At 43.6% G+C, this 16262-nt stretch overlaps 6 non-coding genes across 6 annotated transcripts; all 6 read right to left on the bottom strand.

Moving 5' to 3' along the window:
• Positions 1 to 351: 351 nt before the first annotated feature.
• On the bottom strand, positions 352 to 424 carry TRNAV-UAC (transfer RNA valine (anticodon UAC)). Its single transcript has one exon. It is a non-coding gene; the product is annotated as a tRNA-Val (tRNA).
• Positions 425 to 521: 97 nt separating this feature from the next.
• TRNAV-CAC (transfer RNA valine (anticodon CAC)) lies at positions 522 to 594 on the bottom strand. Its single transcript has one exon. It is a non-coding gene; the product is annotated as a tRNA-Val (tRNA).
• Positions 595 to 2629: 2035 nt separating this feature from the next.
• On the bottom strand, positions 2630 to 2703 carry TRNAV-CAC (transfer RNA valine (anticodon CAC)). Its single transcript has one exon. It is a non-coding gene; the product is annotated as a tRNA-Val (tRNA).
• An 85-nt stretch (positions 2704 to 2788) lies between these two features.
• TRNAV-AAC (transfer RNA valine (anticodon AAC)) lies at positions 2789 to 2861 on the bottom strand. Its single transcript has one exon. It is a non-coding gene; the product is annotated as a tRNA-Val (tRNA).
• Positions 2862 to 3629: 768 nt separating this feature from the next.
• Positions 3630 to 3702, bottom strand: TRNAV-UAC (transfer RNA valine (anticodon UAC)). The gene has a single exon. It is a non-coding gene; the product is annotated as a tRNA-Val (tRNA).
• Positions 3703 to 9826: 6124 nt separating this feature from the next.
• TRNAV-CAC (transfer RNA valine (anticodon CAC)) lies at positions 9827 to 9899 on the bottom strand. Its single transcript has one exon. It is a non-coding gene; the product is annotated as a tRNA-Val (tRNA).
• Between the last annotated feature and the right edge of the window lie 6363 nt (positions 9900 to 16262).

The raw sequence follows: 16262 nt of genomic DNA, 5'->3' as shown, positions 1-16262 counted from the left end.
ATCCTATCAGGTGTTACTTGAATTAGGAACACTTAGACACTGTCAAAAACACACATGCTTGCCAAAAGCAAAAACGGGTAGAAATAATCACATTGGTAAAAGTAATGCTCATTAAACCAGCAATAGAAAATGCTAACTAAGGCTTATTAATACAACAACATATGTTTGTGATCAAAATAAAGAAAAGCCACATGTTTCTGCCCGGGATCCAAACAGGGAACTTTCAGGAGGATGGCAAACAGGACAATCACTACACTACAGTAACCAGACAAGAGCGTTTACTGTGGTCATGGCAAGCATTAAAGATCAAGCACTCATTGTCAAAAGCGCAAGTTTGTCAGTGGAACGCTGTGTTTCTGCCCAGTTTCGAACTGAGGACCTTTCGCATGTAAAGCGAACGTGATAACCGCTACACTACAGAAACCAACCGATTCAACCAAGCAAAAAATGCTGTGGTCATGGCAAGCAATAAAGAACAACCACTGAAAGTCAAAAAGATCGTTTTCCAAGAGAAAAAGCTGTGTTTCTGCCCAGTTTCGAACTGGGGACTTTTCGCGTGTGAGGCGAACGTGATAACCGCTACACTACAGAAACCGGAAGCAAGCGCTTAGGCCTGTTTCACACTTGCTTTTTCTTGCAGCGCGTTTTTCCCTCAAAAAAACGCATTGAAAAACGCATACAAAAGCATACAACTGCTGCGTTTTTTTCAAGCATTTTTATGAGCATGCAGGAAAAAAACACAGCGTTTTTATGCGTTTGTATGCGTTTTTAGTGCGTTTTTACCGCGTTTGCGTTTTTTTCCAACATTAGGTGGCCCGTCACACAAACCCAAACCATGACTTTACTAACCCTGACCCTAACCCTAACCCTGACCCTAACCCTAACCCTAACCCTAACCCTTAACCAAACCATACTTAACCCTAACCCTGACCCTAACCCTTAACCAAACCATACTTAACCCTAACCCTGACCCTAACCCTGACCCTAACCCTAACCCTAACCCTAACCCTGACCCTAACCCTTAACCAAACCATACTTAACCCTAAGCCTGACCCTAACCCTAACCCTAACCCTAACCCTGACCATAACCCTTAACCAAACCATACTTAACCCTAACCCTGACCCTAACCCTAACCCTAACCTTGACCCTAACCCTAACCCAAAACCCCCTTAACTAACCCTAACTTTACCCAAACCCCTAAATTCCATTGTCTAAACTAATGGTAAAAAAAAAAATGCATGTGCAAAAAAACGCATACATAAGCATGCCAATGCGCACATATGCTCACCATAGACTTATAATGGGTGTCTTGCTGTAAAAAAACGCATTGCGCGCGCATGCGTTTTTTTTAGGCAAATTGGACGCACAAAAAATGCAACAAGTTGCATTTTGTGCACCCGAGCGCATACCGCAAAAAAACGCATGCGCGGTAAAACGCGTACAAACGCATGTGTATGCGCACATAAGCGCATACCATGCAAAGTATAGGAAAAAAAAACGCATGCGCTATTTAGCGCTAAATTACCGCAAATGTGAAACCAGCCTTACTGTGGTGACAACAAGCAATCGAGATCAAGAACTGAAAGTCAAAAGCTTGGATACCAAAGGGTAACAGCGTGTTTCTGCCCAGTTTTGAAATGGGGACCTTTCGTGTGTTAGGCAAACATGATAACCACTACACTACAGAAATGGACTGCAGAATGTTACTGTGCTCATGATGAGCCATCGAGAACAAAGACTCAACATCAAAAGCTTTAATATCAACGCCTAATGTCATGCTTCTATACAGTTTCGAACTGGGGACTGTTCGCGTGTGAGGTGAACGTGACAACCACTACACTTCAGAAACTCCATGCAAAGCTAAAGATGTTTAAACATGCTGAAATGAACTTGAAAAAGAAAATAACATCCAGCCAAAGTCAAGAGGTCTTCCTCTATGTCTGAAGACAGGACAAAGTGCATTTTGCAACACAGGAACCTTTCATTTGTCAGGCTATTGGAGAAAAAGAACAAACAGGGAAACAAAACCATGCTCCACAAAACATTCTCATGCCTTTGTCCAAAAGCCAAAAAGAAAAAGCACCTAGATGCCTGCTTTCGCACCTTGATCCTATCAGGTGTTACTTGAATTAGGAACACTTAGACACTGTCAAAAACACACATGCTTGCCAAAAGCAAAAACGGGTAGAAAAAATCACATTGGTAAAAGTAATGCTCATTAAACCAGCAATAGAATATGCTAACTAAGGCTAATTAAGCCAACAATATACGTTTGTGATCAAAATAAAGAAAAGCCACATGTTTCTGCCCGGGATCAAAACAGGGAACTTTCAGGAGGATGGCAAACAGGACAATCACTACACTACAGTAACCAGACAAGAGCGTTTACTGTGGTCATGGCAAGCATTAAAAATCAAGCACTCATTGTCAAAAGCGCTAGTTTGCAAGAGGAACACTGTGTTTCTGCCCAGTTTCGAACTGCGGACCTTTCGCGTGTAAAGCGAACGTGATAGCCGCTACACTACAGAAACCAACCGAGTCAAACAAACAAAAAATGCTGTGGTCATGGCAAGCAATAAAGAACAAGCACTGAAAGTCAAAAAGATCGTTTTCCAAGAGAAAAAGCTGTGTTTCTGCCCAGTTTCGAACTGGGGACCTTTCGCGTGTGAGGCGAACGTGATAACCGCTACACTACAGAAAGCGGATGCAAGCGCTTACTGTGGTGACAACAAGCAATCGAGATCAAGAACTGAAAGTCAAAAGCTTGGATACCAATGGGTAACAGCGTGTTTCTGCCCAGTTTCGAACTGGGAACCTTTCGCGTGTTAGGCGAACGTGATAACCACTACACTACAGAAACCGGCTGCGGAAGGTTACTGTGGTCATGACGAGCCATCGAGAACAAAGACTCAACGTCAAAAGCTTTAATATCAACGCCTAATGTCATGCTTCTATCCAGTTTCTAACTGGGGACCTTTCGCGTGTGAGGTGAACGTGACAACCACTACACTTCAGAAACTCCATGCAAAGCTAAAGATGTTTAAACATGCTGAAATGAACTTGAAAAAGAAAAAAACAGCCAGCCAAAGTCAAGAGGTCTTCCTCTATGTCTGAAGACAGGACAAAGTGCATTTTGCAACAGAGGAACCTTTCATTTGTCAGGCTATTGGAGAAAAAGAACAAACAGGGAAACAAAACCATGCTCCACAAAACATTCTCATGCCTTTGTCCAAAAGCCAAAAAGAAAAAGCACCTAGATGCCTGCTTTCGCACCATGATCCAATCAGGTGTTACTTGAATTAGGAACACTTAGACACTGTCAAAAACACACATGCTTGCCAAAAGCAAAAACGGGTAGAAATAATCACATTGGTAAAAGTAATGATCATTAAACCAGCAATAGAATATGCTAACTAAGGCTAATTAAGCCAACAATATACGTTTGTGATCAAAATAAAGAAAAGCCACATGTTTCTGCCCGGGATCAAAACAGGGAACATTCAGGAGGATGGCAAACAGGACAATCACTACACTACAGTAACTAGACAAGAGGGTTTACTGTGGTCATGGCAAGCATTAAAGATCAAGCACTCATTGTCAAAAGCGCTAGTTTGCAAGAGGAACGCTGTGTTTCTGCCCAGTTTCGAACTGAGGACCTTTCGCGTGTAAAGCGAACGTGATAACCGCTACACTACAGAAACCAACCGATTCAAATAAACAAAAAATGCTGTGGTCATGGCAAGCAATAAAGAACAAGCACTGAAAGTCAAAAAGATCGTTTTCCAAGAGAAAAAGCTGTGTTTCTGCCCAATTTCGAACTGGGGACCTTTCGCGTGTGATGCGAAAGTGATAACCGCTACACTACAGAAACCGGATGCAAGCGCGTACTGTGGTGACAACAAGCAATCGAGATCAAGACCTGAAAGTCAAAAGCTTGGATACCAAAGGGTAACAGCATGTTTCTGCCCAGAACTGGGGACCTTTGGTGTGTTAGGCGAACGTGATAACCACTACACTACAGAAACCGGCTGCGGAAGGTTACTGTGGTCATGACGAGCCATCGAGAACAAAGACTCAACGACAAAAGCTTTAATGTCAACGCCTAATGTCATGCTTCTATCCAGTTTCGAACTGGGGACCGTTCGCGTGTGAGGTGAACGTGACAACCACTACACTTCAGAAACTACATGCATAGATAAAGATGTTTAAACATGCTGAAATGAACTTGAAAAAGAAAAAAACAGCCAGCCAAAGTCAAGAGGTCTTCCTCTATGTCTGAAGACAGGACAAAGTGCAGTTTGCAACACAGGAACCTTTCATTTGTCAGGCTATTGGAGAAAAAGAACAAACAGGGAAACAAAACCATGCTCCACAAAACATTCTCATGCCTTTGTCCAAAAGCCAAAAAGAAAAAGCACCTAGATGCCTGCTTTCGCACCTTGATCCTATCAGGTGTTACTTGAATTAGGAACACTTAGACACTGTCAAAAACACACATGCTTGCTAAAAGCAAAAACGAGTAGAAATAATCACATTGGTAAAAGTAATGCTCATTAAACCAGCAATAGAATATGCTAACTAAGGCTAATTAAGCCAACAATATACGTTTGTGATCAAAATAAAGAAAAGCCACATGTTTCTGCCCGGGATCAAAACAGGGAACTTTCAGGAGGATGGCAAACAGGACAATCACTACACTACAGTAACCAGACAAGAGCGTTTACTGTGGTCATGGCAAGCATTAAAGATCAAGCACTCATTGTCAAAAGCGCTAGTTTGCAAGAGAAACGCTGTGTTTCTGCCCAGCAGGGCTGCCATTAGGAATTTCAGGGCCCCATACTGTAAAAATGTTTCGACCCCCTTGAAACTCTGTCCAGGCTCCACCCCAGCCCTGCCTCCACCCCTCAAGAGTCCCACTACCCACTCTTGGAAAAACTCCACTTCTGCACCACGTCCTCACCAATCACACATTAACATTTCCCAGATCATACATATAGCCAGCAGCTTTTGTTCTGGCCAAAAGAATTTTAAGCCGCCACCACAACAAGGTAGACTCTTTTGGATGAGCTCTACTGTACTGTAACTTATTAATCATTTGTTAAAATACCCAATACTCTGTTTAGGTATATTTTTCTTTTTCTTTAACCCCTTCACTACCAAGGGTGGTTTGCACGTTAACTACCGGGCCCATTTTTACAATTCTGACCACTGTCCCTTTATGAGGTAATAACTCTGAAACGCTTCCATGGATCCCGGTGATTCTGACATTGTTTTCTCGTGACATATTGTACTTCATGTTAGTGGTAAAATTTCATTCAAATAACTTGCGTTTATTTGTGAGAAAAACGGAAATTTGGCGAAAATTTTGAAAATTTCGCAATTTTCCAACTTTGAATTTTTATGCCCTTAAATCACAGAGATACGGCACACAAAAAACTTGATAACTAACATTTCCCACATGATTACTTTACATCAGCACAATTTTGGAACCAAAATTTTTTTTTGTTAGGAAGTTATAAGGGTTAAAAGTTGACCAGCGATTTCTCATTTTTACAACACCATTTTATTTTTAGGACCACATCACATTTGAAGCCACTTTGAGGGGTCTATATGATAGAAAATACCCAAAAGTGACACCATTCTAAATACTGCACCCCTTAAGGTGCTCAAAACCACATTCAAGAAGTTTATTAACCCTTTAGGTGCGTCACATGAAATTTTTTGAATATTTAAAAAAAAATGAACATCTAACTTTTTTTCGTAAAAAAAATACTTCAGGTTCAATTTTTTTTATTTTACCAAGGGTAACAGGAGAAATTGAACTGCAAAAGTTATTGTGCAGTTTGTCCTGAGTACGCATATACCTGATATGTGGGGGGGAACGACTGTTTCGGCGCATGGCAGAGCTCAGAATGGAAGGAGCGCAGTTTGACTTTTTCAATGCAAAATTGGCTGGAATTCAGATTGGACGCCATGTCACGTTTGGAGAGTCCCTGATGTACCTAAACAGTGGAAACCCCCTACAAGTGACCCCATTTTGGAAACTAGACCCCCCAAGGTACTTATCTAGATGTGTGGTGAGAACTTTGAACCCCCATGGGCTTCACAGAAGTTTATAACATAAAGCCATACAATTAAAAAATCATATTTTTTTCCACAAAAATGATCTTTTCACCCTCAATTCTTATTTTCCCAAGGGTAACAGGACCCTAAAAGTTATTGTGCAATTTGTCCTGAGTACGCTGATACCCCACATGTGGGGGTAAACCACTATTTGGGCGCATGGCAGAGCTCGGAAGGGAAGCAGCGCCACTTGACGTTTTTGGCTGGAATTGAGATCGGACACCATGTCGCGTTTGGAAAACCCCTGATGTACCAAAATAGTGGAAACCCCCCACAAATGACACCATTTTGGAAACTAGACCCCCTAAGGAACTTATCTAGATGTGTGGTGAGCACTTTGACCCCCCAGTGCTTCACAGAAGTTTACAACGCCCGGGCGTGAAAATAAAAAATTCGTATTTTTTCCACAAACATGATCTTTTAGTCACCATTTTTTTATTTTCCCAAGGGTACCAGGAGAAATTGGACCCCAAACGTTGTTGTCCAATTTGTCCTGAGTATGCTGATACCCCATATGTGGGAGAAAACTACTGTATGGGCACACGTCGGGGCTCGGAAGGGAAGTAGTGACGTTTTGGAATGCAGACTTTGATGGAATGGTCTGCGGGTGTCATGTTGCCTTTGGAGAGCCCCTAATGTACCTAAACAGTGGAAACCCCCCACAAATGACACCATTTTGTAAACTAGACCCCCCAAGGAACTTATCTAGATGTGTGGTGAGCACTTTGACCCCCCCAGTGCTTCACAGAAGTTTACAACGCCCGGGCGTGAAAATAAAAAATTCGTATTTTTTCCACAAACATGATCTTTTAGTCACCATTTTTTTATTTTCCCAAGGGTACCAGGAGAAATTGGACCCCAAAAGTTGTTGTCCAATTTGTCCTGAGTATGCTGATACCCCATATGTGGGAGAAAACTACTGTATGGGCACACGTCGGGGCTCGGAAGGGAAGTAGTGACGTTTTGGAATGCAGACTTTGATGGAATGGTCTGCGGGTGTCATGTTGCCTTTGGAGAGCCCCTAATGTACCTAAACAGTGGAAACCCCCCACAAATGACACCATTTTGTAAACTAGACCCCCCAAGGAACTTATCTAGATGTGTGGTGAGCACTTTGACCCCCCCAGTGCTTCACAGAAGTTTACAACGCCCGGGCGTGAAAATAAAAAATTCGTATTTTTTCCACAAACATGATCTTTTAGTCACCATTTTTTTATTTTCCCAAGGGTACCAGGAGAAATTGGACCCCAAAAGTTGTTGTCCAATTTGTCCTGAGTACGCTGATTTCCCATATGTGGGAGAAAACTACTGTATGGACACACGTCGGGGCTCGGAAGGGAAGCAGTGACATTTTGGAATGCATACTTTGATGGAATGGTCTGCGGGTGTCATGTGCGTTTGGAGAGCCCCTGATGTACCTAAACTATTGAAACTCCCCACAAGTGACCCCATTTTGGACACTAGACCCCCACGGAACTTTTCTAGATGTGTGGTGAGCACTTTGAACCCCCAAGTGCTTCACAGAAGTTTATAACGCTCGGACGTGAAAATAAAAAAATCATTTTTTTCCACAAAAATGATATTTTTGCCCCCAATTTTTTATTTTCCTAAGGGTAACAGGAGAAATTGGACCCCAAAAATTGTTTTGCAATTTGTCCTGAGTAGGCTGATACCCTACATGTGGGGGTAAAACACTTTTTGGGCGCATAGCAGAGCTTGGAAGGGAAGGAGCACCATTTGACTTTTTCAACTCAGAATTGGCTGGAATTGAGATCAGATGCCTTGTTGCATTTGGAGAGCCCCTGATGTGCCCAAACAGTGGAAACCCCCAATTCTAACTCCAACCCGAACCCCAACACGCCCCTAACCCTAGCCCTAACCCTAGCCCTAGCCCTAACCCTAGCCCTAACCCTAGCCCTAACCCTAGCCCTAGCCCTAGCCCTAGCCCTAGCCCTAACCCTAACCCTACCCTAACCCTACCCCAACACACCCCTAGCCCTAACCCTAATGGAAAAATGGAAATAAATACATTTTTTTATTTTATTTTTTTTCCCTAACTAAGGGGGTGATAACGGGGGGTTTGATTTACTATTTATGGCGGTTTTTATGTTTGGCGGCTGTCGCACGCTAAAAGACGCTTTTTATTGTAAAAATACTTTTTGCATCACCACATATTGAGAGCTATAATTTTTCCGTATTTTGATCCACCGAGTCATGTGAGGTCTTATTTTTTGCGGGACGAGTTGACGTTTTTATTGGTACCATTTTCGGGCACGTGAAATTTTTTGATCGCTTTTTATTCCGATTTTTGTGACGCAGAATGAACAAAAACCAGCGTTTCATGAATTTCTTTTGGGGGGGGTGCGTTTACACCGTTCCGCGTGCGGTAAAATTGATAAAGCGGTTTTATTCTTCGGGTCAGTACGGTTACAGCGATACCTCATTTAGGTCGTTTTTTTATGTTTTTGTCAGTTTTATGCAATGAAAACTATTTTATATAAAAAATAATTATTTTTGCATCGCTTTATTCTGCGAGTTATAACTTTTTTATTTTTTCACTGATGATGCTGTATGGCGGCTTGTTTTTTGCGGGACAAGATGACGTTTTCAGCGGTACCATGGATATTTATATGCGTCTTTTTGATCGCGCGTTATTGCACTTTTTGTTTGGCGGTATGATAATAAATCATTATTTTTTGCTTCGTTTTTTATTTTTGTTTTTTAAGGGGTTCGCTAAAGGGGTTAACTATTGGGACAGTTTTATAGGGCAGGTCGTTACGGATGCGGCGATACCTAATATGTGTACTTTTATTGTTTTTTTTTTATTATTTTCAAAAAATGAATTTATTGGGGAATATTTTTTTTTTTTTTTACTAATTTATTTGGCGATTTTTTTTAATTTATTTTTACACTTTTTTTTAATATTTTTTTAACTTTATTACATAGTCCCAGGTGGGACATCACTGTCCTGTGACAGATCGCTGATCTGTCACATCACAGATCACTGTGACAGATCAGCAATCTGTCACAGGCAGTGCACAAGGCTTCCTCATGCATGCGCTTTGCAGGCACTGAGGAAGCCAGCTTCCCCAGGCCCCCGAAGGCCCCCGTCGCCATCTTGGATTCGGGGGCCTGGAGGAAAGGAGCCCCCCGCAGCAGCGCTGCACATTGCGCTGCCGTGGGGGGCTCAGGGAAGCACGGAGGGAGCCCCCTCCCTGCCGATGCTTCCCTTTAACCCCCGGTACACCGCGATCATGTTTGATCGCGGTGTGCAAGGGGTTAACGTGTCGGGGGCGGTCCGTGACCGCCCCTGACACATTGTGCCGGGTGTCAGCTGTGATAATCAGCTGACACCCGGCCGCGATCAGCGGCGCTCACCACGTGGGCGCCGCTGATCGCGGTAGACGAGGAGGATGGCAAACAGGACAATCACTACACTACAGTAACCAGACAAGAGCGTTTACTGTGGTCATGGCAAGCATTAAAGATCAAGCACTCATTGTCAAAAGCACTAGTTTACAAGAGAAACGCTGTGTTTCTGCCCAGTTTCGAACTGAGGACCTTTCGCATGTAAAACGAACATGATAACGGCTACACTACAGAAACCAACCAATTCAAAACAACAAAAAATGCTGTGGTCATGGCAAGCAATAAAGAACAAGCAATGAAAGTCAAAAAGATCATTTTCCAAGAGAAAAGCCTTGTTTCTGCCCAGTTTCGAACTGGGGACCTTTCGCGTGTGAGGCAAACATGATAACCGCTACACTACAGAAACCAGAAGCCGGCGCTTACTGTGGTGACAACAAGCAATCGAGATCAAGAACTGAAAGTCAAAAGCTTGGATACCAAAGGGTAACAGCGTGTTTCTGCCCAGTTTCAAACTGTGGACCTTTCGCATGTTAGGCGAACATGATTACCACTACACTACAGAAACCGGCTGCAGAAGGTTACTGTGGTCATGACGAGCCATCGAGAATAAAGACTCAACGTCAAAAGCTTTAATATCAACTCCTAAGGTCATGCTTCTATCGATTTTCGAACTGTGGACCGTTCGCGTGTTAGGCGAACGTGATAACCACTACACTACAGAAACCGGCTGCGGAAGGTTACTGTGGTCATGACGAGCCATCGAGAACAAAGACTCAACGTCAAAAGCTTTAATATCAACTCCTAAGGTCATGCTTCTATCCATTTTCGAACTGTGGACCTTTCGCGTGTTAGGCGAACGTGATAACCACTACACTACAGAAGCCAGCTGCGGAAGGTTACTGTGGTCATGACGAGCCATCGAGAACAAAGACTCAACGTCAAAAGCTTTAATATCAACGCCTAAGGTCATGCTTCTATCCATTTTCGAACTGGGGACCGTTCACGTGTGAGATGAACGTGACAACCACTACACTTCGGAAACTCCATGCAAAGCTAAAGATGTTTAAACATGCTGAAATGAACTTGAAAAAGAAAAAAACATTCAGCCAAAGTCAAGAGGTCTTCCTCTATGTCTGAAGACAGGACAAAGTGCAGTTTGCAACACAGGAACCTTTCATTTGTCAGGCTATTGGAGAAAAAGAACAAACAGGGAAACAAAACCATGCTCCACAAAACATTCTCATGCCTTTGTCCGAAAGCCGAAAAGAAAAAGCACCTAGATGCCTGCTTTCGCACCTTGATCCTATCAGGTGTTACTTGAATTAGGAACACTTAGACACTGTCAAAAACACACATGCTTGCCAAAAGCAAAAACGGGTAGAAATAATCACATTGGTAAAAGTAATGCTCATTAAACCAGCAATAGAATATGCTAAATAAGGCTAATTAAGCCAACAATATACGTTTGTGATCAAAATAAAGAAAAGCCACATGTTTCTGCCCGGGATCAAAACAGGGAACTTTCAGGAGGATGGCAAACAGGACAATCACTACACTACAGTAATCAGACAAGAGCGTTTACTGTGGTCATGGCAAGCATTAAAGATCAAGCACTCATTGTCAAAAGCGCTAGTTTGCAAGAGAAACGCTGTGTTTCTGCCCAGCAGGGCTGCCATTAGTAATTTCAGGGCACCATACTGTAAAAATGTTTGGACCCCCTTGAGACTCCGTCCAGGCTCCACCCCAGCCCTGCCTCCACCCCTCAAGAGTCCCACTACCCACTCTTGGAAAAACTCCACTTCTGCACCACGTCCTCAACAATCACACATTAACATTTCCCAGATCATACATATAGCCAGCAGCTTTTGTTCTGGCCAAAAGAATTTTAAGCCGCCACCACAACAAGGTAGACTCTTTTGGATGAGCTCTACTGTACTGTAACTTATTAATCATTTGTTAAAATACCCAATACTCTGTTTAGGTATATTTTTCTTTTTCTTTAACCCCTTCACTACCAAGGGTGGTTTGCACATTAACTACCGGGCCCATTTTTACAATTCTGACCACTGTCCCTTTATGAGGTAATAACTCTGAAACGCTTCCATGGATCCCGGTGATTCTGACATTCTTTTCTCGTGACATATTGTACTTCATGTTAGTGGTAAAATTTCATTCATATAACTTGCGTTTATTTGTGAGAAAAACGGAAATTTGGCGAAAATTTTGAAAATTCCGCAATTTTCCAACTTTGAATTTTTATGCCCTTAAACCACAGAGATATGGCACACAAAAAACTTAATAAGTAACATTTGCCACATGTTTACTTTACATCAGCACAATTTTGGAACCAAAATTTTTATTTGTTAGTAAGATATAAGGGTTAAAAGTTGACCAGCGATCTCTCATTTTTGCAACACCATTTTATTTTTACGGACTACATCACATTTGAAGCCACTTTGAGGGGTCTATATGATAGAAAATACCCAAAAGTGACACCATTCTAAAAACTGCACCCCTTAAGGTGCCACATTCACAAACCACATTCAAGGAGTTTATTAACCCTTCAGGTGCGTCACAGGAATTTTTTGAATATTTAAAAATAATTAACATTTAACTTTTTTTCACAAAAAAAATTACTTCAGGTTCAATTTTTTTTATTTTACCAAGGGTAACAGGAGAAATTGGACTGCAAAAATTATTGTGCAATTTGTCCTGAGTACGCTGATACCTGATATGTGGGGGGAACCACTGTTTCGGCGCATGGCAGAGCTCAGAAGGGAAGGAGCGCCGTTTGACTTTTTCAATGCAAATTGGCTGGAATTCTGATCGGACGCCATGTCGCGTTTGGAGAGCCCCTGATGTACCTAAACAGTGGAAACCCCCCACAAGTGACCCCATTTTTGAAACTAGACCCCCCAAAGAACTTATCTAGATGTGTGGTGAGAACTTTGAACCCACAAGGGCTTCACAGAAGTTTATAACGCCCAGGCGTGAAAATAACAAAACATTTTTTTTCCACAAAAATGATATTTTTGCCCCCAAATTTTTATTTTCCTAAGGGCAACAGGAGAAATAGGACCCCAAAAGTAGTTTTGCAAATTGTCCTGAGTAGGCTGATACCCCATATGAGGGGGTAAAACACTGTTTGGGTGCATGGCAGAGCTTGGAAGGGAAGGAGCACCATTTGACTTTTTCAACGCAGAATTGGCTGGAATTGAGATCAGACGCCATGTTGCGTTTGGAGAGCACCTCATGTACGCAAATAGTGGAAACCCCCAATTCTAACCCTAGCCCTAACCCTAGCCCTAACCCTAACCCTAGCCCTAACCCTAACCCTAACCCTAGCCCTAACCCTAGCCCTAGCCCTAACCCTAGCCCTAATGGGAAAATGGAAATAAATACATTTTTTTAATTTTATTATTTTTCCCTAACTAAGGGGGTGATAACGGGGGGTTTGATTTACTATTTATGGCGGTTTTTATATTTGGCGGCTGTCGCACGCTAAAAGACGCTTTTTATTGTAAAAATAGTTTTTGCATCACCACATATTGAGAGCTATAATTTTTCCATATTTTGACCCACCGAGTCATGTGAGGTCTTATTTTTTGCGGGACGAGTTGACGCTTTTATTGGTATCATGTTTGGGCATGTGACATTTTTTGATTGCTTTTTATTTCGTTTTTTGGGACGCAGAATGAACAAAAACCAGCGTTTCATGAATTTCTTTTGGGTGGTGCGTTTATGCCGTTCCGGGTGCGGTAAAATTTATAAGGCAGTTTTATTCTTCGGTTCAGTACGGTTACAGCGATACCTCATTTAGGTCATTTTTTTATGTTTTGACGCTTTTATGCAATGAAAACAATTTTATATAAAAAATAATTATTTTTGCATCACTTTATTCTGCGAGCTATAACTTTTTTATTTTTTCGCTGATGATGCTGTATGGTGGCTTGTTTTTTGCTGGACAAGATGACGTTTTCAGCGGTACCATGGATATTTATATGCGTCTTTTTGATCGCGCGTTATTGCACTTTTTGTTCGGCGGTAGGATAATAAATCATTATTTTTTGCTTTGTTTTTTATTTTTTAAGGGGTTCACTTAAGGGGTTAACTATTGGGACAGTTTTATAGGGCGGGTCGTTACGGACGCGGCGATACCAAATATGTGTACTTTTATTGTTTTTGGGTTTTTTTATTTGCAAAAAATGAATTTTTTGGGGAATATTTTTTTTTTTTTTTTGAATTTATTTAGCGATTTTTTTTTAATTATTTTTACACTTTTTTTAATTTTTTTTTTACTTTATTACAATGTCCCAGGGGGGACATAACTGTCCTGTGACAGATCGCTGATCTGTCACATCACAGATCACTGTGACAGATCAGCGATCTGTCACAGGCACTGCACAGGCTTCCTCATGCCTGCGCTTTGCAGGCACTGAGGAAGCCAGCTTCCTGCAGGCCCCCGGAGGTCCCCGTCGCCATATTGGATCCGGGGACCTGCAGGGAAAGAGCCCCCCGCAGCAGCACTGCACATTGCGCTGCCGTGGGGGGCTCAGGGAAGCACAGAGGGAGCCCCCTCCCTGCCGATGCTTCCTTTTAACCCCCGGTACACCGCGATCGTGTCCGTGACCGCCCCTGACACATTGTGCCGGGTGTCAGCTATGATAATTAGCTGACACTCGGCCGCGATCAGCGGCGCTCACCACGTGGGCGCCGCTGATCGCGATGACGTAATATTCCGTCCATGGTAATTGTAGGTAAGGGGTTAAGGAAATGAGTCACATACTTTTTTAAAAAATAATTGAAACCAGATTGTGATTTTTTTTATAATCTGTATTTCTGATTGTAGATTATTGTATTGTTTTCTGTACATGTATGAAGCTGTCGGTGGATATCGATCTGCGCTCGGACCGCAGTACATGGACGGGCCGCCGGTCTCCTGACTAGAACTCAGCAGCCTCACAGCATGTATGAGGATGCAGGCCAGGAGATCGGCGCCCAGTCCATGCACCGCAGTGCGAGCGCAGAACAATCTAATATAGAAAGCTCAAAGTGTGTGTGTGTATGTCCGGGATAGGCATCTGCACCGTCGCAGCTACAGCCACAAAATGTCACACGTCACACGTCTGGACCCGAGAGTGTCCTAGGCTATGTTGTGAGGCAAAATTTTAACCCCGTGCGTTCCAATTCACCAATTTTGCCCCTATCTACATAATGAGGAAAAAGTGTGTGCGCGTCAAGCCCCGCCCCTCATTGTGATGTTATAATGCCCCTATTTGCATACTGGGGAACCAGTGTGTGCGCATCAAGCCCCGCCCCTCATTATGATGTCACTATGGTTGACTATGGGATGGAGGATGTGTGATGGGTATATGGGCACCGGACTATGGGATGGAGGATATGTATGATGGGTATATGGGCATGGGACTATGGGATGGAGGATATGTATGATGGGTATATGGGCATGGGACTATGGGATGGAGGATATGTATGATGAGTATATGGGCATGGGACTATGGGATGGAGGATATGTATGATGGGTATATGGGCATGGGACTATGGGATGGAGGATGTGTGATGGGTATATGGGCACCGGACTATGGGATGGAGGATATGTATGATGGGTATATGGGCATGGGACTATGGGATGGAGGATATGTATGATGGGTATATGGGCACGGGACTATGGGATGGCGGATAATTATAATTTGCTATAACTAACCACAGTTAGTTACTATGCCCGGGCAGCGCCGGGCTCTTCAGCTAGTTTCCCAAATAAAGATGTTTCCCAGTCATATATACCCACTTTTTATTTTTCCATCAATATGGCCGTGTGAGGGCTTGTTTTTTGCAGGACGAGTTGTACTTTTGAATGACGTGATTGGCTTTATCAAATAGCGTACTCGAAAATGGGAAAAAAATTCAAAGTGCGTTGAAATTGAAAAAAGTGGAATTCTAGAATTTTTTTGGTCGTCTCAGCAGCCTCCAATCTCCACATGTCAGCAGCCTCCCATCTCCTCACCTCAGCAGCCTCCCATCTCTTCAGCAGCCTCCCATCTCCTCACCTCAGCAGCCTCCCATCTCCACACCTCAGCAGCCTCCCATCTCCTCTCCTCAGCAGCCTCCCATCTCCACACCTCAGCAGCCTCCCATCTCCACACCTCAGCAGCCTCCCATCTCCTCTCCTCAGCAGCATCCCATCTCCTCTCCTCAGCAGCCTCCCATCTCCTCACCTCAGCAGCCTCCCATCTCCTCAGCAGCCTCCCATCTCCTCAGCAGCCTCCCATCTCCTCACCAGCCTCCATCTCCTCACCTCAGTAGCCTCCCATCTCCTCTCCTCAGCAGCCTCCCATCTCCACACGTCAGCAGCCTCCCATCTCCACACCTCAGCAGCCTCCCATCTCCTCACCTCAGCAGCCTCCCATCTCCTCAGCAGCCTCCCATCTCCACACCTCAGCAGCCTCCCATCTCCACACCTCAGCAGCCTCCCATCTCCTCTCCTCAGCAGCCTCCCATCTCCACACCTCAGCAGCCTCCCATCTCCACACCTCAGCAGCCTCCCATCTCCTCTCCTCAGCAGCCTCCCATCTCCTCTCCTCAGCAGCCTCCCATCTCCTCACCTCAGCAGCCTCCCATCTACTCACCAGCCTCCATCTCCTCACCTCAGTAGCCTCCCATCTCCTCTCCTCAGCAGCCTCCCATCTCCTCTCCTCAGCAGCCTCCCATCTCCTCACCTCAGCAGCCTCCCATCTCCTCACCTCAGCAGCCT

Source organism: Dendrobates tinctorius, unplaced genomic scaffold (genome assembly GCF_039654945.1).
Source record: "Dendrobates tinctorius isolate UK_male_01 unplaced genomic scaffold, ASM3965494v1 ptg000432c, whole genome shotgun sequence".
NCBI lineage: Eukaryota > Metazoa > Chordata > Amphibia > Anura > Dendrobatidae > Dendrobates > Dendrobates tinctorius.
This window is presented reverse-complemented; position numbering and strand designations above follow the sequence as displayed.